At 32.9% G+C, this 8,346-nt stretch overlaps 1 non-coding gene across 1 annotated transcript; it reads left to right on the top strand.

Annotated features, from left to right (window-relative positions):
• The first annotated feature begins 324 nt into the window (after window positions 1-324).
• On the top strand, window positions 325-430 carry LOC128295840 (small nucleolar RNA R71). Its single transcript, XR_008286389.1, has one exon. It is a non-coding gene; the product is annotated as a small nucleolar RNA R71 (small nucleolar RNA).
• Window positions 431-8,346: the final 7,916 nt, after the last annotated feature.

Here is an 8,346-nt window from a genome sequence, read left to right as displayed (position 1 = left end):
GCTATGTTCTCGAATTGATCAGATGGCTGAACTATAACATTGTTAAACCCATTAGTAGTAAAATCCTTAAGCATTGAAGATATTAAATATACCTGAGTTGTAAGTGAAGTGAGGGCATCCACTTCATGTACTCCTGCAACTCGTCTTCTTAAAGCTGCTCAGTTAGTTGGCCACTGATAATTATTACTGGCAATTCTCTCAATAATTTCATAAGCCTCATTATAATACTTAAAAATGATAGAACTATTAGCTGAAGCATCTACCACCATCCTCATATGAGCGTTGAGACCATTATAGAATGTCTCTAGCTGAATAAAATGTAGAATTCCGTGATAAGGGAATTTTCATAATAATTCTTTCATACTCTCCCATGCCTTGTATAGGGATTCATCATCCATCTGTTGGAAAGTCGTGATCTCATTCCGCAACTTAGCGTTCTTGCTAAGTTGGAAATACTTCATAAGGAAACATTCTTCCAACGCTTGCCATGTTGTAATTGAATTGGGTGGCAATGAGTTTAACCAGGTGCGAGCTCTGTCCCTCAGTGAATATAGGAACAACTTCAGCCTTAGTTCATCTCAAGTATTCTGGCTAGCTTGAAGGAATCACTCACCTCCATAAACAATCTGAGGTGAATGTGAGGATATTCAGCATCAATTTTAGGATCTACAGGGAATAAGTCAGTAATTTGATCAATACTCATAAACACTTGAAACAATCATAGAAAATAATGAAATGAAAATTTAACAAAAAAACCCAAAATGCAAAATTAACAATTTCACAAATGTCTTTTAAAATAGTTGTAATAGCCTGAATTTTCAGTGGTGTCGGAATAGTGATTCGAGATCACTAAATCCGACAAATGAGTAGAAAATATTAATAATTTAGTGAATATAAGTTAAGTGTGAAGTTAGAAAAATTTTTGAAATAGCGAATAGTGTACTAGAAATAAAAAAAATTAAATTAGAATCGGAAACGAGATATCGAGAGTTTGAAAATTTTAAAATGAGCCATAAATATTTTTATAAATATTTATGGAGTGTTAATAAGTTAGTATTAAAGTTTCGTCAAGAAATTTTAAAGTTTCGATAGTTAATTGAATAAAAAGGATTAAATTGTAACAAATGTAAAATTATGGGAAATGATTAAATAGCTTAAATGATAAAAGAAAGAGGGTTTAAAAGGCAAATAGACCCCAGGTCTATTTGGGCTGGACAACAAGGTGCAGAAATCAAGCAGGAAAATTGATGAATTAAGGGCAAAATTGGAATATTGCAAAATTTTACTTAATAAACTAGGACTAAAGTGGAATTATCTAGAATTCTCATTATTTTTCTGCATTCTCATCAACAAAAACACCATAGAAGGGTTTTCTTAAGCTGGTTTTTCATATTTTTACTGCAAATCGAGAACCCGAAGCAAGTCGAGGAAAAGAAAAAGTAGCTGATTAGTCCCTGAATTTTCACAAATTTTGCAAATCAACCCAGAAAATAAAATAACAACTTGAAAATCGAATAAATGATCAAATTGAGTGGAATGTCGGATTTGAGTACTTCTAATCAGTGACAAGTGATAAGTGGTAGCCTCAGCTACACTTATCTGATCAGTGATAAGTGACAAATGATAAGTGGTAGCTTAGCTACTCTTATCTGATCAGTGACAAGTGACAAGTGATAAGTGGTAGCTTTAGCTGCACTTATCTGATCAGTGACAAGTGATAAATGTGATCAGTGTAAGACCGTGACAAGACTATGATTTTAAAAAAATGATAAGTGATCATATGCAAGCCCATAGTTATACTATGGCAAAGTGAAAGTGAAGTACTCAATTTTCCTTTACCATTCCCTAATTTGGTTAAAGAATGATATATGACAAATGGGCCCAAAAGAATTAATGGAAATGGATAAGTGGTAGTGAGTTTATATAGGGAACTCACCAATGACTGTGATTGACAGGTGAACTTAATAATTGTGTATATAGTATAAGTGTATAAATATTTGGTAAGATTTATGTTTTATGCCTATGAACTTACTAAGCTTTTATAAGCTTATTTGAATGTATTCAATGTCTCTTGTAGATTGACGTGGAAGTATACGGAGGATCGGATCAACACAGAGGATCACACTATCCAGATTATCTCCGTAGCTTTTGTAAATTTCCTTTTGATTTATATGGCATGTATAAGGCTTGGTGATTATATAAATATTAAGACTTGTTTAATGAATATACATTAAAGTAAAGAATGATGAGTAAGTTAAATAGTATAATTATAATCAAAGTATAATTTTGTATTAAATTGATTGAAATGAATTGGTTGGTTGGATTGGTCTCGGTTTTAAAATTGCAGGAAGGTTAGATATTTATAAAGGGGTTATATTGAGCAAAAGAAAAAAAACTTTGGGATTTTCGAAAAATCCCTATGGTTTCGATTTAATTCTAGTCTAGTCTCAAGTATGTTTTGGGCTTTGGAGGCCCATCTAAAGGACACCATGACATGTTTTAGTAAATAAATAGTATTTAACTCGTATTAACAGAAAATTAATTCGGTAAACTCCGGTAATGCCTCCTACCCTATTCTGGCGATGAATACGGGTAAGGGGTGTTACAATAGTTCTCGACAATGGTGCCAAAAACTTGGAATGACGGAAGTGTGCAAGTGTACACAATTATATCAAGTAATAAAGCGATAAGTATATTGAGTTTTTGTCTCCACAAGGACTGAACAAGCAAATATTTGTGAAAAATAATAACTTAAACAAACTGGTGAAGGTAAAATAATGTGAGTTGAAAATGCGATGCAATTAAATAAAGTGAATTAACTATCTAATTTAGTAAACTTAAATTATCTAAGTATGAAATTAAACACAGAAAATTAGGCAAGTCTTAAGAGTTTATCACAATGGCATATAAGTGTTAGAACAATCATCCTTCCTAGGTTAAAATTATTCAATTTATCAAAAGATGTTATGGAAATTTCATGGCTAAATCGATCATTTATTAACCCTAATCACACTTAGTAAAATATTTAACTTAACTAATTATTAAACGTATCTCACATATTTCTATGTTTAATGAGACTTAACATATTATAAGTAAAACAATTTACTGAGGTTATGTAAGGTAATAATAGTTTTGGTATTATTATAGATTTAATCCTTCATGATTACACATTACACCATAAAAGTATTATGTCAATTAATTAAAATGTTGGTCAAATTAATTAATTAATTCATACATTCATTCACATTAATCATGCAACAAAAACTTAATCATGATTTTACTTGTATGAATAAAAAGATCAAAAAGCACAGAATATCTCTTAACAAAATTAAATAAAACAAATTGAGGAAATTAGATCACTCCAACACAAATGAATTTAAGCAACCATGATATTATTGAAAATCAAATGCTTAATTGAAATCATGTTTATGAGTTGAACAAAATAAAAGATTGAAAAGGGAAGGGAAAACTCTAGCCGATTCTGGAAATTCCCAAAGCATAAATTGTTTGCTCCTTATTTCGTTCTTCTGAATTATCTTCACAACTAAGAAATTTACTCCCAACAAAGCCAACTAAGGCAATCCCAAGGCTATGAAAAAGCTCAATTTCAAGATAGGGAAATAAGGGATGAGAAGGAAAAGAAAAACTAGTGGAAAGAAGAGAAAATGAGAATGAATGAGATGAATGTTTGATTAGTGAATGAGTGATTATGAGAAGCATTTGAGGGCTCTATTTATACTAATAGGTGAGGGCTAAAAATATCATTTAGGTGCCTTAATTCACTCCCTCAAGTTGCTGGCCATGCAAAGTGGGAGGGAGGTTAGGATAGCTTTGCTATTTTTTACTTGTTACTAGAAATAAAAGGTATAAAAAGGGGAAGGGTTGGAACGACATTGAGAGAAATTTAAGGGGATATTTTGAAATTATTTTAATCATCTTTTGGGAGCTGATTTTGGAAAGGTTGGACAGTTTTGGGCTTCTCCTTGGGCATGTCCATATTCCTTCTTTAATTGGTCAATTTGGGCCATTTTCTTCCGCATCAAGTTGTCCAATTTTATCAAACAAAATTTAATTGGACCAAAATTTTTTTAGAAAGTTTGAGAACATAATTTTGATCTTTCATGGCTATTAAATCATCAACTAATACTCCAAAGATGCCCCGTCAATTAATTCTTCTAATGTGACACCAAGCTGATTTTTCTTCCATTGTGCAAAGCTGTCCAAAATTGGCCGAATTACGCAAATTTACTATAAAAATAACTAAAATTCAAAATGTATCATAAATTAAGTTAAATTTAATTATTTTATAATAAAAGCATAAAAGCAAATAAAAATTACTTAGAATTTGCATGAATTAATGTTCAAAAGGTGTTTAACTCCCTTTTTTTACCAAACCTTATGACTTTCTTCCAAGGAGAAACTTTTAAAAGCACTTTGTCACCTACTTCAAACGAGGTTTTTTTCCTTTTTAAATCAACATAAGTTTTCTTTCGATCTTGAGCAGCTTTCAAATAAGTTCGAATGGTTGGAACTTTCTCTTCGGTTTCTCGTACCAAATCAGGACCAACCATTTTCCTTTCACTAAGTTCCATCCAACAGGTGGGTGATCTGCACCTTATTCCATACTTGGCTTCAAATGGTGACATTCCCAAACTGGCGTGATGACTATTATTATATGCAAACTCTATCAGAGGAAGATATTTTTCCCAATTCAGCTCAAAATTTATCATACAGCTTTTGAGCATGTCCTCTAGAACTTGAATCACTCTTTCAGACTGCCCATCTAACTAAAAGTGAAAGGCAGTACTGAATTGTAACTTGGTTCCCAACGATTCTTGCAGCTACTTTCAAAATCTCAATGTAAACCTTGGGCCTCAATCTGAAACTATGGATGTTGGAATCTCATAGAGGCGTACAATTTAAAAAATGTAGAACTCTGCCAACTTTTCCAACAAGTAATTCATACGCATTGGTAAGAAATCGCTAACTTAGTAAGTTGATATACGATTACCAAGATTGAGTTCTTCTTTGAATGATTGAGAGGAATAGCTGAAACAAAATCTATGGTGATCTTGTCCCACTTCCACTTAGGTATCTCTAAGGGATACAACTTACTTGAGGGAACTTGATGTTCTGCTTTAGTCTTTTTGCAAATCAAACAACTTGAAACATATTTGATATTTCTTTCTTCATTTCAAGCTATCAATACAAGCTTTTCAAATGACAATACATCTTAACAATTCCTAGATGAAGTGAGAAAGGTCCTTGATGAGCTTCTTTCAATAGTTCTTTTCTTAACCCATTTCCAGTAGGCATGTACATTATTCCCATAAATCAAAGTTCACTGTCTTTTCCTAAACTAAAGTTCGTCACTTCACTAGACGTCATACGCTGCTTGTACACGTTACATTTCTCATCCTTTAACTATTCTTCCAAATTTAGAAAATGAAGGTAGGTCGAAGAATCAATTCTTCAAGGAGTGACCCATCATTTGCTAGACAAACATTCACTCAAAAAGATGACAAAACAGCTACAGTTTTCCTACTCGAAGCATTTGCTGCCATGCTAGCCTTTCCAGAATGATATTCAATTGCCAGATCATAATCTTTCAACGTTGTTGGCGTAGATTCAAATCCTTCTACATCATCAAATACCTTAAGCTCTTATGGTCCTAAAACACACAACACTTCTCCCATACAGGTAGTGTCTCCAAATCTTTAACTCCAACACTACCGTTGCAAGCTCTAAGTCATTGGTTGGATAATTCTTTTCATGTAGCTTGAGCTGGAGAGATGCATATGCCACAACCTTTCCTCTTTGCATAAGCATACATCCTAACTCACTAAGGGATACGTCATGCCACAACCTTTCCTCTTTGCATAAGCACACATCCTAACCCACTAAGGGATACGTTAATGTACACAGTATACTTCATGCCAGATTTTGGTTAGGTTAATACTAAAGCATCTGTTAGAACAACTTTCAACTTATCAAAACTTTTTTGAAACGTCTCTATGCATTCAAACTTTTCCTTCTTCCTTAGCAAACGTGTGAGAGGTGTTGCCAACATGGCGAATCCTTTTACAAACCTCCTGTAGTAACCCGCTAAACCCAAGAAGCTACGTACCTCAATAGCGTTCTTTGGCGAATTCCAATCAAGCACAACTTCACTTTATCAGGGTCTACCTTGATACCTTCAGCAGAAATAACATGACCAAGAAAATTAACTATTTTGAATCAAAACTCACATTTGCTAAATTTGATGTACAACTTGTTCTCGCGTAAAGTTCTTAGCACAATCCTTTGGTGTTCCTCATGACTAGCCACACTTTTAGAGTAGATTAAATATCATCAATGAAGACTACTACAAACTAATCCAAGTAAGGCTGGAACACCTTATTCATCAAATTCATAAATACGCTAGCGCATTCATTAATCCAAATGGAATCACCAAAAACTCTTAATGTCCATACCGTGAATGAAATGAAGTTTTCAAAATATCATCGCCTTTGATCTTCACCTGATAGTATCCAAAACATAGATCAATTTTGGAGAAGATTGTAGCTTTACTTAACTGGTCAAACAAATCTTTCATTCAATAGCGTATACTTATTATTCATAGTCACTTTGTTCAGTTATCGGTAATCAATGCATCGACGGAGTGTCCCATCTTTCTTCTTTACAAACAAGATTGGCGCACCCCAAGGTGAAACATTTGGTTGAATAAATCCTTTATCCAAAAGATTGTATAGATGTGTCTTTAATTCCTTCAATTCTAATGGCGCCATTCTATAAAGGGCACTGGAGATAAGCGCAGTACCAGGCTCTAGCTCAATCGAAAATTCTACTTCTCTATCTGGCAGCATACCTGGAAGTTCTCCCGGAAACACATCAGAAAACTCTTTTACAATTAGAACTTGGATGATATCCATTCTTGACTCAGACGAATCCATAATATACACCAAGTAGGCATCTATGCCCTTAACCATTAACTTTCTAGTAGATACTACGAAACTTATTCTACTCGCCAAATTGGTCTATACACTAGGTAACAACACTTTTTTACCTTATGCAATTAACAACCATACACCTCTAACTCTGGAACTGCTTTATGTCCGGTCAACCAATCTAATCCAAGAATAGCATTGAACTCATGAAAGCTTAATAACAACAAGTCTGCCAAAAAGGTGTGCTCGCCAAAAATCAACAAACAGTTCTTAATCACTCTATTAACCATTGTACTTTGAAAAAGGGGGTTGATTACTAATACATTTGTTTCAGAATAAACAACTTCAAGACTCATACCTTGTACGACTTTAGTGCAGATGTACAAATGGGTTGATCCCAGATTTATCAATACATGAATGTTTTTTCCAAGAAAATAAAATTTACCTGTTATAACCTCTGATAAGCCAACATCTTCTTTGGCTTTCATCATATATGCTCTGGTACACTCTAGAGCCGAGCTTGGTATACCTCTTTTTCGGAGCACCCTGAACTGATCTTGATTTTGTTGCTACTCCTAATTTGGCCTTAACTTAAGAATTTTTTTTAGAATTTAAATAACATAATTTTTTGTTATAACTTTATAAAATATACAAATTATTTTTATAATATAATTTTTACAATTTATAATATAAGAACTTTTTTTTTAATCATTCCAAACACTCATACGTGTTCATGCTTATAATATAAACTTTATAACTTGTATAAAAAATATTTTTTAAAATTGGATTTGGGTAAAATTACTTGTATAATTATTTCAATTCTTACCCTCCCCTACAGATTGAAAAGTGTGTTTGAGGTGCTCTAATTGCATCCAATTTAATGACATCTACTAATTACAACGATTACCGAAATATGATATACTTATATAATTAGACTCAAATCCAAACAATATATTAAATTTCAAAGATTAGAAACACCGCGACTAGAAGCAGAATTAAACCAATAAAAATATATAGTAGCTTCTTATTTGACCTGGTGCGGTGCGCCGTTGGCCACCAATCACAGTCTTGCTTAAAATACAAACAAAACTGGCTCTACTGTAGTCCTATACGTCTTGTTTATTACTAGTTGTTAAGCTTTTATATAAATTGTGTTTGGTATATTTGCTTTTTTGGCTTAATGCTTGATTTAGCCCCTAAATTATGCTGCTTTTCTCAATTTGGTTCTTAAGCTTATTTTTGCTTAGATCAGACCTAAAGTTATCTTCTATTAAGTGGTTCAGTCCTTCAACATTAAAAAAAAACGGGATGCAGGTTCCAGTCACTTATTTTTCACGTGTTAGATGATGATGATTTAAAAAAAAAAAATACTTTTAAGGATAAAAGTGAGAAAAGCAGT

This window comes from Gossypium arboreum, chromosome 7 (genome assembly GCF_025698485.1).
Source record: "Gossypium arboreum isolate Shixiya-1 chromosome 7, ASM2569848v2, whole genome shotgun sequence".
Classification (NCBI taxonomy): Eukaryota; Viridiplantae; Streptophyta; class Magnoliopsida; order Malvales; family Malvaceae; genus Gossypium; species Gossypium arboreum.
Note: the sequence above shows the minus strand (reverse complement) of the source record. Positions and strands in the feature narration are given on the sequence as shown.